This window comes from Coptis chinensis, chromosome 1 (genome assembly GCF_015680905.1).
Source record: "Coptis chinensis isolate HL-2020 chromosome 1, ASM1568090v1, whole genome shotgun sequence".
NCBI classification, from domain to species: Eukaryota; Viridiplantae; Streptophyta; class Magnoliopsida; order Ranunculales; family Ranunculaceae; genus Coptis; species Coptis chinensis.
The window spans coordinates 31104776-31119203 of NC_141456.1; the positions used below are offsets into that span (position 1 = coordinate 31104776).

A 14428-nucleotide genomic window follows, 5' to 3' on the forward strand; every position below is an offset into this window, starting at 1 on the left:
TTCGGAAATTTAAAAATACCTTTACCGCAGTATTCTTCATTGTGATTCCGCAGACACAAGGGAGGTCGGGCGCGCTTAGAACAAGGCAAAATGGAGGGCGGGCGCTCCCGTGCCTAAAACAGTGAACAGTACCAAAAATTGAAGAAATAAAAAAGAAAAATTAAAAGGGTGGGTGGGTTGAGAATAGGGGATTGCCCTTTGGATTCAACCAATTGAATTCTTGTCCTGAAAGAGTTTAAGATGGCAGCGGCGCCATTTGATAAATACAAATTTAAGCAAATTAACTATCTATGCGTAAACACAAATAATCAATTAACTAAATAAGTGCTTAATCAATATTCCTACTTTCAATTCATTATACAATATATAAAGAGTACGGATTCGTTCAACTCATAAACTATCAAGACATAAATATAATTCAACTAATAAAACAAAAGGAACAATGATGAGAGTAATATGTGATGTGAAAACACTAAATAAGATGTCAAAATAGTAGATATAATGATGATAAAAGGGTATAGAAAAGATTCAATCCACCACACAATTCGATTGACCATTAGGTTGATTATCGAATTGCCTATTGATCTCTAGTGAACACCAAGTCCTCTCGGATCAATGCTTCACTAGCATGAGAGTTTAGCTCTACCACAAGTCTCTTTGGTGGTGGCTCTAAACTCTAGTTCAACTTTTATGATCTTTATCTTTAAACAATCATAAAAATGAAACTTAAAACGCTAATACAAATCCATAACCATACTAATTACCAATCATCCTCACATGGCTTCATAAACCTCTTCTAATGGAGGTTTAGCCCTGTGTCATAGGAATCATATTAACTAAAGATTGAATAGAAGACATAATTTAAGGATACTTGAATTAAAAGTAAACTAAAACTTTTATTAATAATTCTAATGGAGGTTACAAGCTAAACTTATAAACTAAAACTAAAGAGAGAGAGAGAGAGAGAGAGAGAGAGAGAGAGAGAGAGAGAGTAGCCCATCTTTGTTTTCCTTTAACCCTCTTTATATAGGAGAGGGTTAGATTACAATTTCGTGTATGGGCTTTTAGGCTAGGTTATGGACCCATAAATCAAGTCCATAACCCAATTGGGTAAATCCAAGACTTCCAATTCTGATCGTGTTACTATATCACTCGATTTCATCGATTTATACTATTCTGATCGAGTCAAGGTCTAGACCATTGGAAAGAGCTTTCTGAGACGGTCATTTTGATATAAAATGGGCCTAATTCCGAGGCCTGAGTCCAAAGATATGGCCTTTTGAAGTTATGTTGACTTTTCTTCAGCTCTCTAATTCGGTTTGACTTTCACTTAACAGTGTTGACTTGGGCTTTTTAAGGGCTCTTTCTCCATCAAACTTGGGCTTTCTTCATGGAACTTCTCTAGCAATCATTTTACCTCCTTTTAGCGCCTAATTAGTAACGAATTGACATTTATTCAACTCCGAAGTCTGAAATACTTAAAAATACGTAATTAGTGATAAACCTATATTATTAATAACATAATTGGCTAAATAGAAATACTATTAAAGGGTTTAAACTACAGTTTTGGGCTCTTATCAGTCTCCAATATTGATTGTTAGGGATAACACTGTAACAGTATATGAGATGTGATAATTTGGCTTTCAGGGCCTAAAAAATGCGTATCAAAATCCTCAAAAGTTGGCCCTCACAAATTTGAGGGGCGGGCTGGCCCGGCCCTCATACTTGTTAGGGGCAGGCTAGGGTCTAGGTTATGGAGCATGGGCCCGGCCCTCATTTGGCCCTTCCAAGCCCTCACTTGGCCCTCATACGTTTTCTTGTTATTTTACATTATATTTATGTATTATACTATAATTATCTAAATTATATAAAAAAAATCATTAAATTAGTTTTCAATAGGGGATAAATTAGAACATAACATAATATATGCGCTTTTATAATTGATTTAATGATAGGTATATAAGTCATACATAAAAGTAAATCTAACCTAACAACATAGTTAAGTATAAAAAATGTAAATGTTTTAAGAATATCATCTCTTCCACCATCTCTATCTATTTTTTTTTTATATTTTTTTTTCTAAAGACAAAAGAATTAGTTTTGTATACTTAGTTAAAATTGATATTCATAATCAAAGTATGATAAAAATAAATAAAAAATCACAAAAAAAAAGAAGAAGAAGTAAACTAGTAAAGTATAATTAGACCGGGCCCGACCCAACCCTCATTTGGCCCTAAAAAATGAGGCGGGCGGGTTAAGGGCTTGAGTTTTCATGCATGACCCTACTCGACCTGGCCTTCAATACAAAATAGGGGCGGGCAGACTCGGCCTTCAATCATGAGGGCTTTTACGGTTTGAGGGGCGGGCTAGCCCGGCCCGGCCCTTTTATCGCTCCTAATGAGATATTAGAAAACACATCGATAGAAGGTGTATAGGAAACAAAAAGTAAGTCGAATGTCCAAAAACTAATCCCTCATAAAATTCAGTAATTCCAATACTAAGTTCAGTAATCAGAATTTATCAGGAATCTACTTGAAAATTTAGAAAGTTAGAATACTAAAATTAAAAGCTGTTATATGCCAATACATGGCAGTGTTCATTTGTTCTTTTGTTTTTTCACGAACTTGATGCCAATCGAGTTTGTGGACCAAAGAGATTGTAGCATTTGGGACAATGGGTAGCATAGTACAAAATTTTGCGATAATTATTGAGATTTCAGCAAAAGATATATAAATATCGCGATAAGTTTAGAGATATATACAAATGTAAATATCGGCAATAAGTTTAGAGATATGTACAACTGTAAATATCGGTGATATTTTGATGATATTTATAATATTTTTGGTATTTTAGAACATATTGCGATATTTGGGGATATTTGGCGATATTTTATTTAGATAACAATTTTATTTAATATTTATTATTATATTTCAAATAAATATAAATGATATATCAAAAAATATCTACAATATTCATGATATTTGTTAATATTTTAGATATATCCACGATAGTTGCATATCAAACAATATAAAATATACCCAAAGAGGGGATATATTCACGATACATATCAAGAAATTGAGTATTAATAAACATTCATATCTTGATATTTTGTACTATGCTGGGTGGTACAACCGTGATGACAAAACTGGGTATTACTTTCTAATTTGTTCCGACTCCTAAACTTCCTCAAGCAGTGAATACATTGATACAAACTCCACTCTTGAACATGTTTTATAGTGAATCTGGGATTTGTAATAGAAATTGGAACACAACCAATGTTGCAATAATTTGAAAAGTCTCCCGTTAGGTCAATGTCCTTGAAGACCTCGCCTTCAACCTGGAAAAAACAATGAGTAAAAGTTTACGATACCATGTAATCCAATCACAAAGTTGTACTCTATTTGGGAAAGAAAATGCTTAAATAGTTAAAATCTAATAACGTACTCAATTTAATTCTAATAACGTTTTAAATCTAAACTTCATACCATGTAGCAATTAAAAGTGGAAATATATATACTATCTATATAATCTATATAGATAATAGTCTTTGTATTGCAATTTGGTAATATGGAAAGTGGAAATACACCAAATTCCATAAAAGAGAGGTTAGATCAGTTGTATCACCTATTTCTTAGCAAGTTATTTCAATTTGGTAATAGCAAGTTTTCTCCAAATATATTCTAGGTGTCCAGTACGTCTTTATCACATATTCACATACGTTCTCTATTAGTGTTTTAGAATAGCAAATAAAACATCAAAACTAGCAATCTCAGGGTTCTTATTTTAGCAAAACAAACTGATTTTACCAAGTAAAACACCAAAACATAGGACTTCCTAAGACTACAATTGTACGATAAAAAGAAAATAAATAAGAAAAAGAGAGAGCTTCATACTGCAAATTGAAGATTTGAAAACAAATGACTTAAAGAATGCAAACAGTACAAAGATTGTGTGTTATGCTCTTACGAAGAGCAGATGATATTAGAATATACAGACTTACCGATTTTGCCATCCAGGCCAACCATGGGCACACTTATACTCAATCGACAGTACGTTGGCACACTTAAAAGCCAGTAAGGTAGCAAACTTCCCATATTCTAATGCCTTTTGCTTTAGGGGTGAACCATGCCCTGGAATCATAGTAATTGTTCCCACTGCCTTACACTCTTTTCACTTTAAAAGACATAGGAACAACAACAAACATAAGGTGTGTTAAACAATCTCCCAAATTCTACAACATTCTCAGATGAAAAACAAAACAAAAAAATGAATCGAAGTTCAAATTCATAACTATAGTGAGAATATAATAATAATAAAAAAAATAGTAATAAAAAAAAACATTCCAATAAACCAACATTTTTTGTACTTCTCTTTTTGCCCATACAAAATTATCATTTATTTTGAGTCCAAAACCATTAGAGAGGTACAAGTGTGTCTTTGAATGTTTGATGAGACTAAAACAAATAGCCAAATGCCCAAAGCCCAACCAGTCAGTTTGTATAATTATAATCACCCATTACAAACCCGTAAGCTCTCCCTCCTTTCTTTCACTCTTAATTCTTAAACAAGCATCAGACCTCAACCTAAACAAAAAATAAAAAACAAAAAACAGAAAACAAAAAACCAAAAACAAATTCAGAAAAGACTTGCAGCGCAACTTGTTGCATGTTTCTCCTAATTATTTGTAAAACTCGTTATCATTATCAATAAAATTTCCACTTAAAAAAAAACAAAACAAAACAAGGCAATTTTTTACTTTCAATGTTAATCTTTTATAGTTTTCTTCACATGATAGTAGGGTTATATAGACTTATAAAATTATATAAAGTTAACAATTTGTTGAATTGTTGTAGACTTGTGGACTAGATTATGTAGATATGTATAGACATAGTAGTATCAATTAATGGCTTAAGTGCTTAAGTAGTTAACTTCGTCATTCCATATTAAATTATTAGTAGTCAATGCACTCTAGTTTTGTGAATTGAAATAAATGCATAATTTTGTTGACCTTTATTGTTTAGACCTTCTGACCAAAAAAAATAAAAAAATAAAAAAATCATACTTTTTTTTTGGGTGGGGTGGAGTGTGCACATAATCTCGCACCCCCTGACTTAGAATTATGGCTCTGTCCCTGACTACAAAATTACTAGATTTGATAACACTACTAGATCTGACAAACAAGAACACTCTAAAATCAACCTTCAAAGGTCATAACAATTTAGAAACAACAAATACTAGAAAGTAAACATACTTTTTGGGAAAGATGTACTAACAATTTCCCCTTCCACACGTTCTCATCCAGACTCAAACAAGAGATCTTGGGGTAGTCGAGCCCACACGTACACTTGAGCTTCAAAAAACATCGACAACCTCAATCGAAGAAAAAAAAACAAAAAAAAAACCAAGCAAATGATACAGAACTCAAACCCTAACAAAATAAACCAACAATACTTGTATATAAAGAATCAAAGATGGTGTTTTATCAATCAATTGGAACAATGATTAAAAAATAAACCCAATGGGGGTTGGATCATTCGGACCCCCATTGGGTTGCAGGGCATAAATGTTATCTAAATTCGCATGATATTCCAATTAATAGAGCACCATTTTTGATTCTTTATTGCATGTCTGCATCTAAAGTGAGAGAGAAGATAATGACAAGAGAGAAGGATTTGTGGGTTGTGGTTTTTAATATATAGGCGAGAGGAATGTGTTATGGTGTAGCGGTGTGGGGGTGTGCTTCTAGAAATATTTCACCATACAATGGTCACTTGACACGTATACACTCGTAATAAGGTGCAGTATTCATTTTGTCTACAATTTTAATATATATCTCAGAATGAAAGGAATCAGTGGTAAAAAATCGACTGCACCAATATATTCAAATTCAGACAAACTTAAAAGCCCAATCCTGAATATACTTTTGAATTTTGATCAATTTGAGAGCCACGCTCCACTAGCACTATCAAACGTATATGTATATGATCCCATGAGCCATGATGTGAGTTTTAGACATACATGACGGCGGGCTACCATCTAACACATATCAATTATTGGACTCATATCATATAGGCATAATTTACGTGGATTGGCTCCATTAATATCTTCAAAAGAATTGACAACTCATTATGGATTGGTTAATTAGGTGAGTTGAAATTTGTAGAAGAAGAAATAAAAACAAAAGTTGACTGGCGGTAGACTCAGCATGATCAATTTATGGACTATAGTGGACTAGCTAGTGGTGCATTGGGTTCATGAGTTCAAGACATACACTTGACCTACATTTTGTAGTGGCTTATGGGCTATGTCCATATCCATTATCCATTATCCATCAATCTTGGGGTTGGCCCTTGGAGATATGGGCTTTTAACTTGAGTATTGGAACTGCATATTATTGACTACTGAGTATTAACTTACAATGCCTTATACTTGCATCATTCCTTCCAGCCCTCAGAAATCAGAAGCAGGTGCAGCATATCAATGTTGTTGGTTTATTTGTCTGTTGGAGTTTAAAGGCGAAACCTTTGCAACGATACTATAGAGTGAGTGATTTTTTGCTCCCAGCGAAGTTGGGTCCAAATGCTCCAAGAGGGCAGGCATAGCAGTAATGTGTTTAGCAAATAAAGTATGACAAATTGCCAAAGATACCAACGATTGCAACTTCCAGTTTTGCCCCTCTCCACCACTGACCAATTAAAAGGGAAAGCCGATGTTTCTTTCCTGCCTATATTTTCTTCTCCAACGAGTGTATAAAAATGTAATAACCTAAAGAAAATAACCAGATTGGATTTTTTTTAAAAAGTTGATCTTCTCCTCGGCTTTGATCCATTAAAATGTGGTATTGTTTGATCCACTCTTTCTTGTTCCGGTGATATCATATTCAAAACATCACAATATAAGAAATCTGTTTTATTTTTGTTGAAGTTGAGATTAACATAGAATAACAATTAGAAGTAAGTTCAAACTAAGAACGCTGAACGACAACAAACATACAGAATTACAAATAATTAACTTTTGATTGTTTCCTTAGTATATTATAGTGAAAATGACTGCTACTTTCAATCAAGTTTTATTGTTTTCCGTTTTTTCGCTCCTCTTTTTCATTTCCATATGACGAGGGGTAAAATTGGAACTCGAGAATGTGATTATTTTTAGCAAGTTGTCACCTTGATTTTGTTCACCACGTGGCTGTTATGCAAGCCCCTTGGAGCGCTTGGACCAAACTGTGCTAGGAGCAAAAAATCACTCCTATATAGAGTTAATGAATAGTCAAAAAGGTTGGCTGGCCATTGACCTACACTTTATCAAACTTAAAAGCATGGCTAGTAAGTAGGAGGATTGCTAGCGTCCTGCCCTTTCAAGGGGTAGGACCATGCTAACCTAAAAACAAACAAACGAAATGACTTGTTGACCTCTTACATAAGTTGCACTTCAGACTATTAAAAAGAACAAAAGACCACTAATGTCACATCCCGAATTTCGACAGAATTCGGAAAAACATTATTTGTTCCCAACTCTTCGATCTCCGAGGTGTGACGCACTCTCCACTTCCAAAAACCCATAAACAGTTTAAATATGCGGATAATTAAAAACCAATAAAATTTTTAACTTAAACAAAAGTCCTCTTCATTACAAAAATTTACAAATGAAAATGCAAATAACCTTATCTCAACTGAAAATCTATATCACCTCAAAGGAAAACAAGGCCTATTTTGAAATGCGACGCTAACGCAAACCACAAGCAGTAACCAATCTTCTTCAACACTAAACCTGTCAAGACTTATCAACTATGTTCATTTAATGAACACACCCGATAAGCAAACATACAAATCGGGTCAGCATTATAAAAATGCTGGTGTGAGTAGCTCTAAAATACAACATATACTTATATATACATACACCATTCATAAGGCAGTTAGTTCCTCCACCGAGGCGCCTTAACTCCCAACAACTAATACAACATCTTTAAGAACAATAATTAAGGCCGGTAGTTTCTCCACTGAGGCGCCTTAACTTCCCACTAACCACATAACAACTATTCTCATAATAAATAAGGCATGTAGTTCCTCCATCGAGGCGCCTTAGGTTCTAACTAAACAAATAACCAACTAAGCATATTATATCCGTACCTCATTTCATGCTCAATTACAGAGTGGGTCGTCTCTGCCCAAGTAATTAGTTTGACCCACCCCTCTGCAAAACTCTATCCAATCATATATTTCAAGATATATTATTAACCAACACATTACCATAATTATATTAATTAAGGCTTTCTTTTTGTGTCCCTAAAATCACGTCGTATCTATGTCTTACCTAGTTTCCCTAGTTACCACAATCGCTTCCCAACGCCGAACATGTACATCCACATGCCTCCCCTCACATAATGAACCCCGTGCGTAACTACCCTGAGCGGGATGCCGCACACCAGGTAACCCTCACACGAAAGCCATTATGCAAGTACTGCCACTATTTGGCATAAAATATCGCGCGTCTCGTTCTATTTTGCGAACGGAATAATCAAGCCACTATTCGGCTATGCCAGAAGGGCCATTCAGATTCACTGAAACGCCAGAAGGGCCAATCATATTCCTTACGCTCGAAGGCCATTCAGATTCACTGAAACGCCAGAAGGGCCAATCAAATTGCGCAAGCCCACACAGGGCAAATCACATGAGTTGTGGTAGTCAGGTTCTAGGATTTTTGTTACGTAATTTATTCAGGTGTCATACATTTATGACTCATAATTATTTTACTATATCACGTGCATGTCAAATACATTATTGCACTAAGCCACAATATTTAGAAATATCTCAATTATATCTCATAACCAATTTCATTCTTTCACGTGCCAGTATATTATTGCACTAAGCCATAATCCCGTGGGAAAATATCCACACATACTATACTATCTCATAGTAGCATCTCACATATAAAATAATAGAGTTTTTATATAAATCTATGTCTCCAAAACTATTGCATTTAATATATATATATATATATATATATATATATATATATATATATATATATATATATATATATATATATATATATATCCCAACATATTATATAATGTCACAATATCAACGTCAAATCGTAATTAGATAATGACAACCAAATTTATACAAGCTTCCACAGCATTTTAGCATTTGATTTGTCCATACAATTTAATATATAAAAACGTAATACAATTAAACAGTCAACAGTACACAATCAAAGTCCATGAATCTAAGTCCGTATATAATTTAATACTCATAAAAACATATATATCAAATTCTTATTATCAGAATTCCCCTCTAGTTACATGCCAATATTATATTGCACTACTCACGTCAAAACTTAATTAGATAATGACAAACAAGGTTATACAATGTTCGACAATATTTTATTATTACAATAGTCCATAAAATCAAATATGTGAAAAACTGGAAAAAGTCAACATTCCACAGTCAACGGTCAACGGTCAAAGTCAACGGTCAATGGTCAAAGTCAACACGTCATTGTCAAAGTCAAACTGTCATTCCATGTTCAACAGGTTCAGGGTCATAGCCATGGTTCGTGGCTAAGGTCAATGTGCATGGCTCATGGGCTCATGACTAAGGTAATGGTTCGGACCTAACTGGCCAAACCCAAACCTTAGAACTCGAAAGTCTAAATGTTGAAAGACCCAATTAGATCTCTATTAAGTCCTATGGACTGGCCCCGAAAAATATTAGAAACTGGCCCAAAACTTTAAACTGAACTGGTCCACAAATTAAAACAAAACCGGGCCCAATCAAAACAAAGAGAACTAGCCCAAAACTTAACTTGGTTCGGTCCAAAGAAAACCAAATAGAAAAGGCCCAAACAAAATAAGGTTTTTGGCTCAACCAATTTAATCCAAAACCGGGCCCAAGGCCCAAGCTGACCTACTGTTCATCTTCTCCAGGCTTCTTCCTCCACCATCACTACAACAAAAGGGGTCTTTTGCAACGCCCTATTTTGCAACGCCACAAAATTGTTGGTAAAAGACATCAATTGCCATGCCTCCCAATGTCACTAAATGTTTGTCGTTAACTAGATTTCTTCAGTGGCAAGCACTTGCAGCAAGTGGCAAATGGTCTAATTATTTGTTTTAAAATAAGAATAAATATATATATTTTAATTAAATTAACCTTTTTTACAACGCGGTTGTAGTGGTTACACATAGAAGTATTCAGTAGCAACAAGTTTTCTCAGTAGCAACAAGTGTCGCATATATGATTTTCATGTGCGGGATATTTGATTTCTCTACCAAATTTATTAGGGGCTAAAAAAGGACAAAATTAGAAAACCGTCTCTCTCCGTCCGCCCCATTTTCTTTTTTTTCTTCACTCAAAGTTTCAGCATCCCCTTAACCCTCCTTACTCCACCACCACAAACCTATGGTAAGCTCTCTCTCTCTCTCTCTCTCTCTAAATGTGTGTTAAAAGTTTAAACCTTTAATTTTAATTTTGGTTTTGGTGCGGTTTTGGGTTAATCCTCCACCACCGGAAAATAAATTTAGGGGTTGAACAATTATTTTCCAAATAGTAAAAAGGATGTATGGATTCGAGGCTATGACGTTTAACATCCACGGAGGTTATTTAGAAGCAATAGTACATGGGCATAGATCCGGTCTTTTAACAAAGAGGATTATAACAATTTATGTCGATGTGAAACTCTTGATGATATTAAGATGCATCTCTCTCATCTTGAATATGGCCCTTATCTACAAAACGGTATTCAATTTCTCTTTTTTTTTTTTTTTATATAATTTTACCTTAATTCTTGTTTATTATAACCAATTGTATACAACTTAATGGTTTACTGAGCCTTCCCCATTGCATACAACTACGATTGTGGAGAAATGTACTCTTAAACCTGGTTGATGAGTATAAGCACATGTAATGTTATGCCAAGCCACGAGCCCTTTGTCGACATTCCTAGAGTATATCACGTATGTTTATTCTACTCATCGCTATATTTCCGTCGGTATATGTAAAATATAATTAAGGTTTTTCGTTGACTCTTATAGGTATGGTCACATGATTGATAATGTTGTCCTCATTGTTCTTGGTACATAATTGCATGAGTGAGATGTGAATGAATTGTTAGAGAAATGTCATCCATTGGGTATGTTTGACAGGTAATGTCTATGTTCCACGGTAATATATAGCTTTTGATGCTTCACTCTTTGGATGAATACTCATCTTCTACTTTCTTTCTTTCAAGATTGCTAGTCTTGCGGTTGCTCAAAATATCGCGTGAGCTTTACCGCTTAGTGCTTGTTGACACAACTTTGGCACCATACTTCTCTGAATGCATTACATCTGAGGTATGTTCACTACCCACAATTGTTCTGGCTCGGTAAAATGATAATTACATAGTAGGCTCCAAAGCAAAGAAAACATAGCAGAAAAAACATAATTACTAAGGATTCTAAAAAGCACTACCTAGAGTTCTTGCAGACTTTGGGCCATGGATACAAGGATGCCTTAATTGATAAATTAAACTCCTATCGTAGCGCAGACCCTCAAAATCTTTGAGGTTTGGACCTCGTGATAATAGGACCTTCATTTTGGATAGCATACTTGTATTTTGGTTGACAGTGAATGGGCACTTACACCTTACGTTTTGTGATGATTGAACTTGTGTTCTCTGCTATTTTAACAACCCGGATAGGTAGTACAATTGAAATCATATTTAGATGAATGTGATTTTTGGATATTGACGATCATCGGCCTATCATCCTATGAAGTCTTTTATTTCAGTTATATAAGGAAAACATTTTCATCTAATTTATTTGGCCACGTTCAGTTAATGGATGTTAATTCTTTTCTCTTGATTGCAACAATGGGTCCATCATAATGCTTTTGTTTTAAATCAAAACTTTCCGTTCTCATCTTATGAGAAGACAAAAGTAAACCAATGACACGAGAATATATAATATCATTTGGTTCTCGTATAGTTGGGCTATTCTTTAATATCTCTTTAATACACTCTTTGTAGGGCTTGGATGATATGAACATTGAAATTATGAGGAACACACTTTACAAGGCATACCTCGAAGACTTTTATAGGTTTTGTCGTAAACGCCAGGTGTCTTTTGATAACACTCTATTTTTGAATATTTGCAATTGCACTTTTTAATCGGGACTTTGAAATTTCAACCACGAAACTTGGGAAGCTACCGCGAGATTATGTCCGATCTCTTGGCTTTTGAAGCCGATAGAAGAGCTGTTAATATCACAATAAACAGGTGGGTTTATTCTTGAATAAAAAACTTTTCTCCTTTTTCTGCCATTTCTCAAATAAATCGTACTAACCTTTAGTTTTGTCATGTCCGATTGAGGGGACTGAAAAGTCTAATTGACATTTTCTCAATTATTTTGTGATCGTTAATTCATTTACCTAAACCTAGTGTGCTTTCTGTTTTTCAGCATTGGCACTTCATCCCACTCGAGATGACCGCAGGAAGCTCTATTCTAGTTTTGGCCTCTGTAAAGTGGCTCCTCAAGCATATTTCTGTTTGTTTGTTTACGTATAAGAGTTCTTGATCAAGATTAGGTGTATCATATTTTTCTTTGCAGCAGTCATCCTTATGGCCACGAGGAACTGGCTGTTTGTGAAGACATAGATCAAGTGAGTTCTCTATGAATTTTGACTCAAAAGCCCACTTTTTCACTCAAATTGTAGAGGGTCTATTGATAAGATCAAAGTCTATGCTTGTATCATTCTTTCCATCTTTGGTTATATTGTGTTCGTTTAGGTTGAGATTGTAGTTGAAATTTGGTTTGGGCAGCTTTATTTGGTAAAAACACTATAGTTTATGCTATTACTATTTTGTTATCTCACATTCTCACCATTATAAGAATGAAACTTGAGTCCCCTAACTCTCACGGGACCGGAAGAATTAAAATGTGGTATGTAGCAAGTAGGAAGACTGGAGTGGGTGCTCTACCGATCTTTGAAAGTGCATTGTTAGGTGTTTGCTGAATGAAAGCTAATTGTTCAGCTGCTTTCTAAATTTGTGATTTTCTCTCTATGGTATTCCAAGCTCAGTACGAAAATCTGTCAATTTGATTGTGCTTATAGCTAATTGAGTTATGAATTCTTTGTGTTAGTGCTCATAGGTGATCAGGCTTTACTATGTTAATGGGACAGATATGTGATTGGATGCAAGATATTTAAGGTACTTAGATCTACTAAGAACTAGTTTAGAATATCAATTTTATGTGTTCGAAAGCATTATGCGATTATTATCTACTACAGAATTTTGTCTTCTCCTTTATTACGTGAATTTGTTACTTAGATTCTTTGTTTTTGTTTAGTTAGTCTAAAGTATTTAGTATGTATGGTTTTGCAATGCATGGTTTCATAAGCTCTGAATGGAAGGAGCACTCATTAAATTAGGGGTGATGGTTCGAATCACTCAATCTGGATCCAATTATTTTCTTAAAAAACAAATAAACAAAAAATTATTTTAGATAATTTGGTAGCAACTAAGTTTAGAGCATTAGCATTTAGGAATGCTATATGAGTGCATTTTAGCTTTATTGTCTTTATTCAGTTACTTACTTGTGTCTTTTTTTTTAAAATTTTGTACCAGATGGGCGATCAGATGCCATTATGACTAATGAAGAATACTTGGGTGGATGCTCTTCAAATTAGAAGTTTATGGACTTTTGTTGATTTTGCTAAGTTGGTTTTTAAGAAATTTGCCTAAATAGGTTGATATTTGTGGAAATTTTGTAAGACGGTGTATTGGCAAAGACCTGTATGGTTGTGTGAAATATTTTTATAGTGTATGATTTGATTGAATGAAATTAATATATTTTGTTATGATCATTGCGAATTGATATGGGGTGGTTGTGTTCATCTATGTAAGTTGCATTAGGTACAATCTGCAAATAAAAAAGATTCAAAATCGTGCAAATAAAAAAGCACTATTTTTCCATGGCAAGCTTAAGTAGCTATAAACACCTTTTTTGCAACGCTCTAGATGCAGCAGATGACTTAAACCTTTTGCAACAAACAAAGTGTGGCTAAAAGGTTTTCATTTGCGATGCTTCAAAGGCATAGGTAAAGGTACACTTTTTGCCATGCTTGATGGTGTTGTTACAACTTATCTTTTGCAACACTAGGCGTTGCTAAAAATTTGAAATATTTTCAATATCAATTAAATTTGAAAAATAGAAGTAGCAACGACCGATGGCGTTGCAAAAGATTGGGAGCTTTTGCAACGCCACACATTCGTCGCAAATTTATCTTTGTGACCCACTTTTTTAGCAACGCCTTTGCGGCGCCCTATTTGGTGTTGCAATTGGTCAATTGCAACGCTTTTAGGACTTTTAGCGATGGTATATGGCGGCTTGCGAAAACCACTTTTCGTTGTAGTGCACCGGTGAAATCGACCACCACAAGCTTC

The 14428-nt window shown here is 34.5% G+C and overlaps 1 pseudogene; it reads left to right on the top strand.

Moving 5' to 3' along the window:
- The first annotated feature begins 10559 nt into the window (after positions 1-10559).
- On the top strand, positions 10560-13845 carry LOC147523439 (V-type proton ATPase subunit d2-like; annotated as a pseudogene).
- Positions 13846-14428: the final 583 nt, after the last annotated feature.